This window comes from Bombina bombina, chromosome 5 (genome assembly GCF_027579735.1).
Source record: "Bombina bombina isolate aBomBom1 chromosome 5, aBomBom1.pri, whole genome shotgun sequence".
In the NCBI taxonomy this organism is placed as follows: domain Eukaryota; kingdom Metazoa; phylum Chordata; class Amphibia; order Anura; family Bombinatoridae; genus Bombina; species Bombina bombina.
In genome coordinates, this window is record NC_069503.1 from 1,107,770,736 (window position 1) to 1,107,788,469 (window position 17,734).

The window sequence follows — 17,734 nt, forward strand, 5'->3', positions numbered from 1 at the left end:
AAATCTCTCGTACTGTCTAACACGCCTCCCAAGCATAGCCCGACACGTATACCCCTCTATCCGCTATCCCCCCTCTCACTCCTAATAATAAAAAAAATTATTAACTTCTAAATCGCCGCTCCTGGACCCCGCAGCACCTAATAAAGTTATTAACCCCTAAACAGCCGCCCCCGGACCCCGGCGCCACCTACATTAACTACCCCCTAATGTGAGCTCCTACCCCGCCGCCAGCTATATTAAAATTATTAACCCTTAATTTAATCCCCCTACACCGCCGCCAGCTATATTAAATTAATTAACCCCTAATCTAATTCCCCTATACCGCCGCCACCTATATTAAATTAATTAACCCCTAATCTAATCCCCCTACACCGCCGCCACCTATATTGAATTAATTAACCCCTAAAATACTAAACTATCCCTACCACTAAACCTAAGTCTAACCCTACAAATAGCCCTGAAAAGGGCTTTTTGCGTGGCATTAGCCCAAAGTAAACAGCTCTATTGCCAGCCCTTAAAAGGGCTTTTTGCGGGGCTTTGCCCCAAAGAAATCAGCTCTTTTACCAGCCCTTAAAAGGGCTTTTGGCGGGGCATTGTCACAAAGAAATCAGCTCTTTTGCCTATAATCTAAATCCCCCTACACCGCCGCCACCTATAATAAATGTATTACCCCCTAATCTATTCCACTTAAACCGCCGCCACCTATATTAAATAGATTAACCCCTAATCTGATCCCCCTACACTGCCGCCACCTATATTAACTATATTAACCCTAATTATATTAGGGTTAATATAGTTAATATAGTTATTATATATATTAAATATATCAACCCTAATTATATTAGGGTTAATATAGTTAATATAGTTATTATATTATATATATTAACTATATTAACCCTAATTATATTAGGGTTAATATAGTTATTATATTATATATATTAACTATATTAACCCTAATTATATTAGGGTTAATATAGTTAATATAGTTATTTTATTATATATATTAACTATATTAACCCTAATTATTTTAGGGTTAATATAGTTAATATCATTATTATATTATATATATATTAAGTATAATAACCCTATCTAACTCTAACACTCCTAACTAAATTCTTATTAAAATAAATCTAATTAATATTAATATTATTAATTAAAATATTCCTATTTAAATCTAAATACTTACCTATAAAATAAACCCTAAGAGAGCTACAATGTAATTAATAATTACATTGTAGCTATTTTAGGGTTTATATTTATTTTACAGGTAACTTGGTATTTATTTTAACTAGGTACAATAGCTATTAAATGATTAAAAACTATTTAATAGCTACCTAGTTAAAATAATTACCAATTTACCTGTAAAATAAATCCTAACCTAAGTTACAAATACACCTACACTATCAATAAATTAAATAAACTACAAATATCTAAACTAAAATACAATTAAACAAACTAAACTAAATTACAAAAACAAACAAACACTAAATTACAAAAAATAAAAAAAGATTACAAGAATTTTAAGCTAATTACACCTATTCTAAGCCCCCTAATAAAATAACAAAGCCCCCCAAAATAAAAAAATTTCCCTACCCTAAACTAAATTACAAAAGTTACCAGCTCTATTACCATCCCTTAAAAGGGCTTTTTGCGGGGCATGCCCCAAAGAAATCAGATCTTTTGCCTGTAAAAAACCCCCACAATACCACTCCCCAACATTACAACCCACCACCCACATACCCCTACTCTAAACCCACCCAAACCCCCCTTAAAAAAAACCTAACACTAAGCCCCAGAAGATCTCCCTACCTTGAGTCGTCTTCACCCAGCCGGGCCGAACTCTTCATCCAATCCGGGCGATGTCTTCATCCAAGTGGCAAAGAAGAAGTCTTCCATCTGACTATGTCTTCATCCAAGCGGCAAATAAGAAGTCTTCCATCTGGCAAAGAAGAGGTCTTCCATCGGGGCGAAGTTTTCTTCCAAGCAGCATCTTCAATCTTCTTTCTTCAGCCCTCCGACGCGGAACATCCATCTGGCCCGATGACTGAACGACGAATGAAGTTTCCTTTAAATGACGTCATCCAAGATGGCGTCCGTCGAATTCCGATTGGCTGATAGGATTCTATCGGAATTAAGGTAAGAAAATCTGATTGGCTGATTCAATCAGCCAATCAGATTCAAGTTCAATCCAATTGGCTGATCCAATAAGCCAATCAGATTGAGCTCGTATTCTATTGGCTGTTCCGATCAGCCAATAGAATGCGAGCTCAATCTGATTGGCTGATTGGATCAGCCAATCGGATTGAACTTGAATCTTGAAAATCATATTTTCTTACCTTAATTCCGATTGGCTGATAGAATCCTATCAGCCAATCGGAATTCGACGGACGCCATCTTGGATGACGTCATTTAAAGGAAACTTCATTCGTCGTTCAGTCGTCGGGCCAGATGGATGTTCCGCGTCGGAGGGCTGAAGAAAGAAGATTGAAGATGCCGCTTGGAAGAAAACTTCGCCCCGATGGAGGACCTCTTCTTTGCCACTTGGATGAAGACATCGCCGGATGGAAGACTTCTTCTTTGCCGCTTGGATGAAGACATCGCCGGATGGAAGACTTCTTCTTTGCCGCTTGGATGAAGACATCGCCCGGATTGGATGAAGAGTTCGGCCCGGCTGGGTGAAGACGACTCAAGGTAGGGAGATCTTCTGGGGCTTAGTGTTAGTTTTTTTTAAGGGGGGTTTGGGTGGGTTTAGAGTAGGGGTATGTGGGTGGTGGGTTGTAATGTTGGGGAGTGGTATTGTGTTTTTTTACAGGCAAAAGAGCTGATTTCTTTGGGGCATGCCCCGCAAAAAGCCCTTTTAAGGGCTGGTAATAGAGCTGTTAACTTTTGTAATTTAGTTTAGGGTAGGGAAATTTTTTTTATTTTGGGGGGCTTTGTTATTTTATTAGGGGGCTTAGAATAGGTGTAATTAGCTTAAAATTCTTGTAATCTTTTTTTTAATTTTTTGTAATTTAGTGTTTTTTTTTTTTGTAATTTAGTTTAGTTTATTTAATTGTATTTTAATTTAGATATTTGTAGTTATTTAATTTATTGATAGTGTAGGTGTATTTGTAACTTAGGTTAGGATTTATTTTACAGGTAAATTGGTAATTATTTTAACTAGGTAGCTATTAAATAGTTATTAACTATTTAACAGCTATTGTACCTAGCTAAAATAAATACCAACTTACCTGTAAAATAAATATAAACCCTAAAATAGCTACAATGTAATTATTAATTACATTGTAGCTATCTTAGGGTTTATTTTATAGGTAAGTATTTAGATTTAAATAGGAATATTTTAATTAATAATATTAATATTAATTAGATTTATTTTAATAAGAATTTAGTTAGGGGTGTTAGAGTTAGATAGGGTTATTATACTTAATATATATATAATATAATAACGATATTAACTATATTAACCCTATTATAATTAGGGTTAATATAGTTAATATATATAATAACTATATTAACTAAATTAATCCTAATATAATTAGTTAATATAGTTATTATATATATTAACTATATTAACCCTAATTATAATAGGGTTAATATAGTTAATATCGTTATTATATTATATATATATTAAGTATAATAACCCTATCTAACTCTAACACCCCTAACTAAATTCTTATTAAAATAAATCTAATTAATATTAATATTATTAATTAAAATATTCCTATTTAAATCTAAATACTTACCTATAAAATAAACCCTAAGATAGCTACAATGTAATTAATAATTACATTGTAGCTATTTTAGGGTTTATATTTATTTTACAGGTAACTTGGTATTTATTTTAACTAGGTACAATAGCTATTAAATGATTAATAACTATTTAATAGCTACCTAGTTAAAATAATTACCAATTTACCCGTAAAATAAATCCTAACCTAAGTTACAAATACACCTACACTATCAATAAATTAAATAAACTACAAATATCTAAACTAAAATACAATTAAATAAACTAAACTAAATTACAAAAACAAACAAACACTAAATTACAAAAAATAAAAAAAGATTACAAGAATTTTAAGCTAATTACACCTATTCTAAGCCCCCTAATAAAATAACAAAGCCCCCCAAAATAAAAAAATTTCCCTACCCTAAACTAAATTACAAAAGTTACCAGCTCTATTACCATCCCTTAAAAGGGCTTTTTGTTGGGCATGCCCCAAAGAAATCAGATCTTTTGCCTGTAAAAAACCCCCACAATACCACTCCCCAACATTACAACCCACCACCCACATACCCCTACTCTAAACCCACCCAAACCCCCCTTAAAAAAAACCTAACACTAAGCCCCAGAAGATCTCCCTACCTTGAGTCGTCTTCACCCAGCCGGGCCGAACTCTTCATCCAATCCGGGCGATGTCTTCATCCAAGTGGCAAAGAAGAAGTCTTCCATCTGACTATGTCTTCATCCAAGCGGCAAATAAGAAGTCTTCCATCTGGCAAAGAAGAGGTCTTCCATCGGGGCGAAGTTTTCTTCCAAGCAGCATCTTCAATCTTCTTTCTTCAGCCCTCCGACGCGGAACATCCATCTGGCCCGATGACTGAACGACGAATGAAGTTTCCTTTAAATGACGTCATCCAAGATGGCGTCCGTCGAATTCCGATTGGCTGATAGGATTCTATCGGAATTAAGGTAAGAAAATCTGATTGGCTGATTCAATCAGCCAATCAGATTCAAGTTCAATCCAATTGGCTGATCCAATAAGCCAATCAGATTGAGCTCGCATTCTATTGGCTGATCGGAACAGCCAATAGAATGCAAGCTCAATCTGATTGGCTGATTGGATCAGCCAATCGGATTGAACTTGAATCTTGAAAATCAGATTTTCTTACCTTAATTCCGATTGGCTGATAGAATCCTATCAGCCAATCGGAATTCGACGGACGCCATCTTGGATGACGTCATTTAAAGGAAACTTCATTCGTCGTTCAGTCATCGGGCCAGATGGATGTTCCGCGTCGGAGGGCTGAAGAAAGAAGATTGAAGATGCCGCTTGGAAGAAAACTTCGCCCCGATGGAGGACCTCTTCTTTGCCACTTGGATGAAGACATCGCCGGATGGAAGACTTCTTCTTTGCCGCTTGGATGAAGACATCGCCGGATGGAAGACTTCTTCTTTGCCGCTTGGATGAAGACATCGCCCGGATTGGATGAAGAGTTCGGCCCGGCTGGGTGAAGACGACTCAAGGTAGGGAGATCTTCTGGGGCTTAGTGTTAGTTTTTTTTAAGGGGGGTTTGGGTGGGTTTAGAGTAGGGGTATGTGGGTGGTGGGTTGTAATGTTGGGGAGTGGTATTGTGTTTTTTTACAGGCAAAAGAGCTGATTTCTTTGGGGCATGCCCCGCAAAAAGCCCTTTTAAGGGCTGGTAATAGAGCTGTTAACTTTTGTAATTTAGTTTAGGGTAGGGAAATTTTTTTATTTTGGGGGGCTTTGTTATTTTATTAGGGGGCTTAGAATAGGTGTAATTAGCTTAAAATTCTTGTAATCTTTTTTTTATTTTTTATAATTTAGTGTTTTGTTTTTTTTGTAATTTAGTTTAGTTTATTTAATTGTATTTTAGTTTAGATATTTGTAGTTATTTAATTTATTGATAGTGTAGGTGTATTTGTAACTTAGGTTAGGATTTATTTTACAGGTAAATTGGTAATTATTTTAACTAGGTAGCTATTAAATAGTTATTAACTATTTAACAGCTATTGTACCTAGCTAAAATAAATACCAAGTTACCTGTAAAATAAATATAAACCCTAAAATAGCTACAATGTAATTATTAATTACATTGTAGCTATCTTAGGGTTTATTTTATAGGTAAGTATTTAGATTTAAACAGGAATATTTTAATTAATAATATTAATATTAATTAGATTTATTTTAATAAGAATTTAGTTAGGGGTGTTAGAGTTAGATAGGGTTATTATACTTAATATATATATAATATAATAACGATATTAACTATATTAACCCTATTATAATTAGGGTTAATATAGTTAATATATATAATAACTATATTAACTAAATTAACCCTAATATAATTAGGGTTAATAGAGTTAATATATACAATAACTATATTAACCCTAATATAATTAGGGTTAATATAGTTAATATAGGTGGCGGCAGTGTAGGGGGGTTAGATTAGGGGTTAATCTATTTAATATAGGTGGCGGCGGTGTAGGGGGATTAGATTAGGGGGTAATACATTTATTATAGGTGGCGGCGGTGTAGGGGGATTTAGATTATAGGCAAAAGAGCTGATTTCTTTGTGACAATGCCCCGCCAAAAGCCCTTTTAAGGGCTGGTAAAAGAGCTGATTTCTTTGGGGCAAAGCCCAGCAAAAAGCCCTTTTAAGGGCTGGCAATAGAGCTGTTTACCTTGGGGTAATGCCACGCAAAAAGCCCTTTTAAGGGCTGGTAATAGAGGTGATTACTTTAGGGGGATTAGATTAGGGGTTAATGTATTTAATATAGCTGGCGGCGGTATAGGGGGATTAAATTAGGGGTTAATAATTTTAATATAGCTGGCGGCGGTGTAGAGGGATTAGATTAGGGGTTAATAATTTTAATATAGCTGGCGGCGGGGTAGGAGCTCACATTAGGGGGTATGTAATGTAGATGGCGGCGGTGTAAGGGGCTCACATTAGGGGGTAGGTAATGTAGATGGCGGCGGTGTAAGGGGCTCACATTAGTGGGTATGTAATGTAGGTGGCGACGGTGTAGGGGGATCACATTAGGGGGTTATACATTTAATATAGGTGGCGGTGGGGTCCGGGAGCGGCGGTTTAGGGGTTAAATACTTTATTAGGGATTGCGGCGGGGGATCGCGGTTGACAGGTAGACGTTGCGCATGCGTTATGTGTTAGGTTTTATTTAGCAGTTTGCGGTTGACAGGTAGATAGACATTGCACATGCGTTAGGTTTTATTTTGTAGCTAGTTTAGGGAGTTACGGGGCTCCAATAGACAGCGTTAGGCTTACTACGCCTGCATTTTGTGGCGAGGTGAAAATGGAGTAAGATTTCTCCATTTTCACCATGTAAGTCCTTACGCTGTATTTTGGAGACTAAACTGTGTGGGTTTGGTATACCTGTCTATGGCCCAAAAAACTACGGGTGAAGGCAGAAATATACGAGCGTAACTTCTAGGTTACGCTGTATATAGGATACCAAACCCGCGCAAAATTCGGCGTCGCCGGCTTTTGCGGGCGACGCTGCATATCGGATCGGGCCCCTGTTCATTGGCATCCTCTGATTCAGAGGACATCACATGTATAATATATGTATAATATATATATATATATATATATATATATATATATATATATATATATATATATGTGTGTGTGTTTGTATATGTCTGTGTGTTTATGCACGTGTGTATGACTGTGTGTATATGTGCCCGTGTGTGAACATTTTGAGTGCCTAGGGCAGCAGAATTTAGAGTGCCTTGGGCATCACAAAACATAAATACGCCACTGATATATATATATATAGGTTTACATATAGGCTGTAGAATATATGAGCTTATTATGATAATGAGTGCTATTTAGTCACTAGACTTCAGTTAGAAGAGAGCTCACTGTGCCTATGCGTCTCACACAGGCAGGAGGTGACACTGAGCCCTTTGCTCGCTGTCTGACAGGTAATGACAGGATTGTTGTCGAGTGGTCCCAGTAACAGGTTCATACGTTTAGCAGTGATAATCACGCCCCTTAAATGCCGGTAAACCTATCAGCGCTCACCTTTCCATAAACACGTCCATCCTCCGCTCCCTCCCATTGGATGCTACATATTAATGAACTGCGTCAACGGAAGCCGGTGCATTCGGTGTGAAGAGGTCGCACCGCTCGGATCGCTCCGCCCTCTCTGCGCTACTCAGGAGGCACTTGTCATCCTCCATAAGGGGAGATTGCAAAACAAATACAAAAAGAGGCCGGACACCGAGACACTCCGGGGGTATAAAGCGAGCCGAGACGGGACAGGAGCACAAGTGCCCCCCAGGAGCTGGATGTCTGTCATACGTCAACCGCCTGTCCCAGTAAATTGCTACTTGTATGCGCTAATTCCCAGCCTGGTCCCCGGTTACCTCCTGCCCCCCCACAAGGCTTTGGAGCAAGCAGCGTCCCCACCATTTCTTTGAAGCAGAGACCCGAGGTAGGAGATGTGACTTTCCCACTGACCGGCTGCGCTAGCATGTTCTTCTTTTTCCCATTAAGGTATCAGTTTACCCCTATCTACAGCAATGACATCGTCCTTCCATGTCACTGTAAGATGCTGATCCGCTCCGTGTTTTCTTAATCGCCCTGTCAGGTGCATCCCTCTTACTAAGCCAGTACAATTACTCACTGTGTATCCTTCTCTGCAGCATTCTGCATCACACTAGCAACGAGTACTGTGTGAGCTTGTCACACTATTGGTGATCAGTACTGTGTGAGCTTGTCACAGCATTAATGATCAGTACTGTGTGAGCTTGTCACAGTATTAATGATCAGTACTGTGTGAGCTTGTCACACTATTGGTGATCAGTACTGTGTGAGCTTGTCACAGCATTAATGATCAGTACTGTGTGAGCTTGTCACAGCATTAATGATCAGTACTGTGTGAGCTTGTCACAGCATTAATGATCAGTACTGTGTGAGCTTGTCACAGCATTAATGATCAGTACTGTGTGAGCTTGTCACAGTATTAATGATCAGTACTGTGTGAGCTTGTCACAGTATTAATGATCAGTACTGTGTGAGCTTGTCACAGTATTAATGATCAGTACTGTGTGAGCTTGTCACAGTATTAATGATCAGTACTGTGTGAGCTTGTCACAGTATTAATGATCAGTACTGTGTGAGCTTGTCATAGTATTAATGATCAGTACTGTGTGAGCTTGTCACAGTATTAATGATCAGTAACTGTGTGAGCTTGTCACAGTATTAATGATCAGTACTGTGTGAGCTTGTCACCGTATTAATGATCAGTACTGTGTGAGCTTGTCATAGTATTAATGATCTGTACTGTGTGAGCTTGTCATAGTATTAATGATCTGTACTGTGTGAGCTTGTCATAGTATTAATGATCAGTACTGTGTGAGCTTGTCACAGTATTAATGATCAGTACTGTGTGAGCTTGTCACCGTATTAATGATCAGTACTGTGTGAGCTTGTCATAGTATTAATGATCTGTACTGTGTGAGCTTGTCATAGTATTAATGATCTGTACTGTGTGAGCTTGTCATAGTATTAATGATCAGTACTGTGTGAGCTTGTCACAGTATTAATGATCAGTACTGTGTGAGCTTGTCACAGTATTAATGATCAGTACTGTGTGAGCTTGTCACAGTATTAATGATCAGTACTGTGTGAGCTTGTCACAGTATTAATGATCAGTACTGTGTGAGCTTGTCACAGTATTAATGATCAGTACTGTGTGAGCTTGTCACAGTATTGGTGATCAGTACTGTGTGAGCTTGTCACAGTATTAATGATCAGTACTGTGTGAGCTTGTCACAGTATTAATGATCAGTACTGTGTGAGCTTGTCACAGTATTAATGATCAGTACTGTGTGAGCTTGTCATAGTATTAATGATCAGTACTGTGTGAGCTTGTCACAGTATTAATGATCAGTACTGTGGGAGCTTGTCACAGTATTAATGGTCAGTACTGTGGGAGCTTGTCACAGTATTAATGGTCAGTACTGTGGGAGCTTGTCACAGTATTAATGGTCAGTACTGTGGGAGCTTGTCACAGTATTAATGGTCAGTACTGTGGGAGCTTGTCACAGTATTAATGGTCAGTACTGTGGGAGCTTGTCACAGTATTAATGGTCAGTACTGTGGGAGCTTGTCACAGCATTAATGATCAGTACTGTGGGAGCTTGTCACAGTATTAATGATCAGTACTGTGGGAGCTTGTCATAGTATTAATGATCAGTACTGTGTTAGCTTGTCATAGTATTAATGATCAGTACTGTGTGAGCTTGTCACACTATTGGTGGTCAGTACTGTGTGAGCTTGTCACACTATTGGTGGTCAGTACTGTGTGAGCTTGTCACACTGTTGGTGGTCAGTACTGTGTGAGCTTGTCACACTATTGGTGGTCAGTACTGTGTGAGCTTGTCACACTATTGGTGGTCAGTACTGTGTGAGCTTGTCACACTATTGGTGGTCAGTACTGTGTGAGCTTGTCACACTATTGATCATTAGCATGACCAGCTCAGACCGCTGATCAATATACTCTGTGAGCCTGCCCTGATAATGTGTACGCTGTGAGTTTACCCTGCTAATTAATACTCTGTGAGCTTGCCCTACTAATGATGCTTACTCGCTGTGAGCTTGCCCTGCTAATAACCAGTACTTTGCAATTAGTGGCCTGAGATGTTTACTATGTATTTGGTGTGAGCAGGTTAATTGCTTTATCACTATATATATATATATATATATATATATATATATATATATATATATATATATATATATATATATATATATATATATATATATATATATATATATATATATAATTTTGTGTGTCTGTTTATCTTTATTAACAGTTAGAGCTATACTAAGGGGGCCCTAAAAAAAAAAAAAAGGTAGAAATCAACTAATTTTATTAAAAACGAATGTTATTTAAGGGCACAACAGCACCTATTTTCCCCAGCATCCCTTGTACACTTTAGCAGATGCTGTAGTTAATAATTTTCACTGGCTTAAATACATAATGGGAATATTTGAGTAAACTGATCAGAGTATTTTTTTAATATCTAGTTTGTGCAAAAAAAAAAAAAAGTCCCAAATACTGTTTTTCGTTTGTTTTCTTTGGACCACTAGTAGTCCTCTTTCATTATAAAAAAAAATGTATATAAGTGTGTGTGTAAGGCAACTCTTCAAAAGCTCTAAGCTTGGCTGTAAATGGTAATTGACATTTCTGCTTATTTTTGTACATACATTTATGATACCATATTGCATCACCAGGAGTTAAATTGTTTTTTTGCTTTTAAAATCAGAGAAAAAAAACATCCAAGATCACAAAGTGTTGATGCTTCGGTTTTTACTCCTGTATTCTGAAGATGACGATTTTGCTATTAAAGGGACGTGAAACCCAATTTTCTTTTTCATGAGTCAGGACATGCAAGTTACATTTATCAAATTTACTTCATTCTCTTGGTATCCTTAGTTGAAGGAACACTGCTGGGAGCTAGCGGAACAAATCGGGTGAGCCAATGACAAAAAACATTTATGTGCAGCCACCTATCAGCAGCTAGCTCCCAGTAGTGCACTACTGTACCTGAGCCCACTCAGTTATGCTTTTCACAATGGATACCGAGAGAACAAAGCAAATTAGATAACAGAAGTACGTTGGAAATTTCTTTAAATGTTCATGCTCTATCTAAATCATTAAAGTTTGATTTTGACTTCACTGTCTCTTTCAATGTGTGTATTTTTATATTTTGCTATCACTTTCTGTATATTAAGTTGCAAAAACTTGTGTTCAAGTCAAAGTTTAATGTCTTACTCATTTCTGACTGTATGCTGTATTTGCTGTATGCGAATGCTGCTATAAAAATGATTACACCAGATTGGCCAAGAACTCTCAACAAAACATAAAGAAGACCCTTAGCTCATCATGGACAAAGTGAAATGTTAAACAACTTATATTTGCAAAGTATCTTTAATAGATATTTGCTTAAAGGGATAGTCTATTCTCTGAATTAAACTTTCATGATTTAGATAGAACATGCAACTTTCTAAATTACTCATATATTATCACATTTTTGTTCATTCTCTTTTTGGTTCAGCATCTGTGTTGTGCTTCCTGATTGGTGGCTACATTTAGGCACCAATCAAAAAGCGCTACCCAGGTGTTTTAACCAAAAATGGGCCGGCTCCTAAGCTTACATTCCTGCTTTTCACATAAAGATACAAAGAGAATGAATAAAAATTGATAATAGGAGTACATTAGAAAGTTGCTTAAAGTTGTATGCTCTATCTGAATCATGAAAGTTTAATTTTGACCAGACTATTCCTTTAAACTATGCACAAAAAATCATTTTAATTCACCAGTTATTCTAATTTTCAAACGTCTGCATTCTTTCTTTTAACGTAAGTAGGCTTTACTAGCATTAAAGAGACCGTCAACACCAGAATTTTTGTTTTAAAAATATAGATAATCCCTTTATTACCCATTCCCCAGTTTTTGCATAATCAACACTGTTATAATTATATACATTTTACCTCTGTGATTACCTTGTATCTAAGCGTCTGCAAACTGCCCCCTTATTTCAGTTGTTTTGACAGACTTGTATTTTAGCCAATCATTGCTCACTCTTGGGTAACTTCAAGTGCATGAGCGCATTAGCTATATAAAACACATGAACTAATGCCCTCTAGTGGTCAAAATGCATTTAGATTAGAGGGGGCCTTCAAGGTCTAAGACATTAGCATATGAACCTCCTAGGTTTAGCTTTCAACTAAGAATACCAAGAGAACAAAGCAAAATTGGTGATAAAAGTAAATTGGAAAGTTGTTTAAAATTTCATTCCCTATTTAAATCATTAAAGTGTTTTTTTTTTTTTTTTTTTTTTTGTCGGGACTTGACTGTCCTTTTAACAAGGCCTTAGGCTCTATGGGCCCTGAATGCCAACTTATACCTACTTTATTTTGGTCTGGCTAAGCTCATCCCTACAACAATACATCTGTTATACTTGCATTTGAACAAAATGTATTGAAGCATTATTATCTCGGAATGTACTCCTTTTTTCAACAAAGCTCCACCCTATGAATTCTGCATCTCTGCCAAATTAACTGATGATTGGTTTGCTAGTTTTTGCTGTTAGTCTAAAAAAATCTTTCTTTTGGCATTTTGATAAATTGCAAATTGGACATCTTGCTAACTACTAAGTACTGAATCAATTTAATTTCAAGGAGTTTAGTAACTAAACTGCAAATAAAGTGCTAATTTGTGAAAATCCATCTGGTTACACTATGACTGCATTCTTGTTAAGACAGTAAATATGTTGTAAATATTATTATGCTATATGTGTGTATCTAGTGTGAAAGATTACTCAAACAGATTTTATGGTCAAATATGGGGCATCTTTTATTATTTGTGTAGTGCATGCCAGAGACTTTTGGAACCAGAAATAAAAATGCCCCATAAAATGCAGTCAATTCCTTTTGGCAAAGTTCATAGCGGTCTTTCCTTGCAGCTATGGAGTTAAATTCCTATATATGCACTGCCCAAGGTGGCTGGTTGGTGAATTTGCCTTCACACTAATTTTAGCACCTGTGGTAAAGCATTTTGCTTATGGCCAGGGGCTAAGCAGTGAGAATGTTATTCACTTTGCCTTAGCAATCAATGCTATGAAGCTACAGATATCACAAAATAAGCTGCACAACTGGCTCTTAAATAGCACAGAAATCTCCTGTTCTAGGTTACTAAATCAGATTGAGCAGAAGTTAATACAGCTTTACGTTTTTTTCCCCAATGGCTGCAGCTCTATGTTCTCAATTCTTGGAGTGCTGCGAGATGTTTTATTGCAAATTCGAGCTTAACCTAAATGGTTGGTTATATAAGAACTCTATAGACGCAGTCACATAACTGGATCTACTCTCAAGCTGACATGGGCTTTGTGCTTTATTTGCCTGTTTTCAGGCTGTATCCACTCTACTTTAAAACAAGCATATGTTTAAAGAAAAAAAGTTCTCTAGCATCGCATTATACACAATTTTCACTTCATTTGTGTCTTTATATAATGTTGTTCCAGTCTACAACATGCACAAGCTATTGTTCAGTGACAGTCTACCCGGAAATGTCCGATTGTATAAAAAGACAGATCATCCCTTTATTACCCAGTTTTGCATATTATATTAATATACTTTTTAACTCTGTGATCTGCGATGTCATTGCAGAAAATTCCTGGTGTCTGCAGAAAGAACAGGACACAAGCAGGAACTGTTGGCGCTTTCACTTTGCAGCGCTGCACTTTAAAGGACCACAAAATGCACAATTAACGTGCATAATAAAAAGACAATGATTTAACACCTACTCTAAATTTCAAATGAGCAGTAGATTTTTTTTTTATTTTTTTGACAATGTATTTTTTCAGCCCATTGTGTCATGTGACAGACATCAGCCAGTCACAGACTAGTATATGTATACCCTGTGAGCGTGTGCACATGCTCAATAGGATCTTGTTCTCTAGAAAGTGGGAATATAAAAAGACTGTGCAAAATTTGATAATGGCAGTAAATTGGAAAGTGTCTTAAAACGGCTCCTATCTGAATCGTAAGTGTATTTTCACTTGAGTGTCCCTTTACATTTTCCTTACCATAGTGCAGCCAGAGTTAAATGGATAGTAACCCCCCCCCCCCCCACTTGTTTTTATGATTCAGATAGAACATACAATTTTAAACAACTTTCCAATTTAATTCTATTATCAAATTCTTAATTCTCTCTTTATCCATTGCTGAAGGGACAGCATTGCACTACTGACAGGAAGCTGAAAATATCTATTTAGCCAATCACAAGAGACAAATGTGTGCAGGGACCAATTAGCAGCAGCTCCCACTAGTGTATGATATGTGTGTATTCATTTTTTTTTTAACAAGGGATACTAAGAGAACAAAGCACATTTGAAAATAGACGTGAATTTAAAAGTGTCTTAAAATGACTTGCTCTATCTGAACCATGCACATTTAATTTCTAACTTTCCTATCTCTTTAAGCACTGTTTGAAGAGGATAGGAATATATTGATGACCGTCAATGCTTTAGTGTACCTACCTAATTTTAAAATTTCATTTCAAATTGACCTGCAGAAAAACTTTAAGTAAAAAAAACTCATTGCAGAAAGTGGGGGGGGGGGGGGGGGGGGGGGAGTTCTAGGTCTAATTATTGCTGCTTCATAAATAACTCCACGGGATTGAGCACAATGTTATGGTACACATGAGCTAGCTCTGTCTGGTTGTGAAAAGCTAATAAAATGCACTGAGATAAGAGGTTGCCTGCCGAGGTTTAGAAACAGAAGTTTAGAGGTTATAAAGTATATTAATGTTGGTTGTGCAAAGCTGGGGAATGGGTAGTAAAGGCGTTTTTAACATGAAGCAGACTGTGTCCTTTTTTTAAATGGTTAACGACCATTTGTATTTTCTAAATAACCCACATTTACATTTTATTGAAATGCTTTTATATCCGTGTGGTCAACCTTAAATAATATTATCTTTTATTAGCTAGTATCTGCAACCTTTTATACAGACTTGTAGCAAACCAGTGTATGTATCCTTATATTCTAGAATTTTTAAAGGGATGTGAAAGCCCAATTTTTTTTTTCTATTTTCATGATTCAGATAGAGTATATAACTTTAAACAGTTTTTCAAAGTGCCCTCTTTTATATGTTGCTTCATTCTCTTGGTTTCCTTTTGTTGAAAAACATACTTGTGTAACCTCAGAAGAAGCAGTGCTTTACGGGGAAATGACTGCTTATTGGTGGCTGCAGACAAAATAACTTTTGTCATTGGCTCGCCCTATGTGTTCAGCTAGCTCCCAATAACATATTGCTGCTCCTTCAATAAACGATACCAAGAGAATGAAGAACATTTGCTAATATAAGTAAATTGGAAAGTTCTGTAAAATTGTATGTTGTATATGAATCATGAAACTTTGCCACAACTAGTTTTTGGGTTAATACAGTATGAAGTTATGTAGCGGGTATTTATGCTAATACTTTTACGACAGACTATATTAAAGGGACAGTCTACACCAGAATTGTTATTGTTTTAAAAGATAGATAATCACTGGTTTACCCATTCCCTAGTTTTGCATAACCAAAACCGTTATATTTATATATTTTTTACCTCCTGATTATCTTGTATCTAAGCCTCTGCAGACTGCCCGTTTATTTCAGTTCTTTTGACAGACTTGCAGTTTAGCCAATCAGTGATGGCTCCCAGGTAACTTCACGTGCAAAAGCACAGTGTTATCTATATGAAAAACATGAACTAACACCCTCTAGTGGTGAAAAAACTGTTAAAATGCATTCTTAAGAGGCGGCCTTCAAGGTCTAAGAAATTGGCATATGAACCTCCTAGGTTAAGCTTTCAACTAAGAATACCAAGAGAACAAAGAAAAATTGGTGATAAAAGTAAATTAGAAAATTGTTTAAAATTACATGCCCTATATGAATCATGAAAGTTTTTTTTTTTTTTTGGACTAGACTGTCCCTTTAAGCAAGGATTGTTATTTGCTAAAAAAAAAATCCTGTGTCCATTTCTGTCACCAATTAAAGGGATATTTAATGGTTCAGAAAGAGCATACAATTGTAAACCGCATTTTAATTTCACTTTTATCAAATTTTTCTTTGTTAAAGAGAGAACCTAGGTAGGCTCATAGGATTGAGTATGCATCTGTCTTTAGAATAATATTGTTGCAAACACTGCTGCTAAAGACATACACTCCTGAGCCCCCATGAACCTACCTAGGTTTACTCTTCAGCAAAAGATATCAAGGAAACAAAGCAAGATTGATAAAATAAGTTGAATTTGGAAAGTGCTCTGTTGGAATCGTGAATATTTTTTTCATTTTGACCTTTAATTTCCCTTTTTTAGGGCTTGATGCATTTATTTAATATACAGAACTTTTTTTGTTGTAAATTTAATATAAATGTAATATATGTAGCAAAACTATAAAATATCCGTAAACATTAACGCCTTGAGTGCCCTCTGTTCTCAGTGCTGCACATTTGCAGTCTAAGGGGGTAAAGAGAAGGATTAAGAAAGCGCTTGACTGGCTGTTATGCACACTGTTGGAAGGCAGGCTGCAATTAAGGCCCCTTATTACATTTACCTATCTGACATACCCAGGTAAAGGGCTAGAACCTATATAGCCTGATGCTGTATATTGCTGGCTGGCTATTTCTACCTTATCTATTATGTGTGTAAGTAAAAACACATGTTCATATTTGTATAAAGTTACATTAACAGGTGTTCTAGGTGTTTTTTTTTTTTTTAAGTTTGATAGTCTGTTTTAATAACTTGCATTGCTTTTAATGAATGTTGTTGGGTTTTTTTTTATTTTGGTATTTTTGTTTTGAGATTTGTTGGCTTTTTTTTTTAAGTGGGTGTTTACTAACATAATAGCTGGAGATAAGATGTAGGAGGTGCTTAACAAACAGGAAGGAACTCCAAAATATTTCTATTACTTTGAAATGCGGTTGTAAAATGATCTATTGTTGGACAATTTTGCAACTTGTGATGAGGATAAGGTCTTGGATGTTGGATTCCAAAATATCTATTCTATTGTAGTCTAAGTATGAAACAGGTAAAGTTATTTATCTTAATATACATTGTATGTATATGTGTGTGTGTATGTATGTATGTATGTATGTATGTGTGTGTGTGTGTGTATATATATATATATATATATATATATATATATATAAAAATTTTTTTTATTTTAAATATTGTGATATGAATTGAGATCACTTGATATTGCTAAGGATTGTAATCATTTAAAGTTCTTTTTTTTTTTTTTTTTGAAGATATCTACACCTATTTTTATTTAATTCAAATAGTGATCTTATCTTTACACTGTGTGTGTGTGTAGATAGAGAGATATAGATGCAGTATATATTTTCTTTGTCCCACGCTCCCTAGGGACACCAAAAAGGATGTAAGTTGCAAATGGTGTAAATCAACAGTTT

At 36.2% G+C, this 17,734-nt stretch overlaps 1 protein-coding gene across 1 annotated transcript in view; it reads left to right on the forward strand.

The window, feature by feature from the left end:
- Positions 1–7,891: 7,891 nt before the first annotated feature.
- The window catches only part of SLC45A4 (solute carrier family 45 member 4), a 285,788-nt gene continuing 275,945 nt past the window's right edge, over positions 7,892–17,734 (forward strand). The window contains exon 1 of the mRNA XM_053715398.1: positions 7,892–8,203. The gene's annotated coding sequence lies outside the window, so the exon portion shown is untranslated. The remainder of the gene's footprint in view (positions 8,204–17,734) is intronic.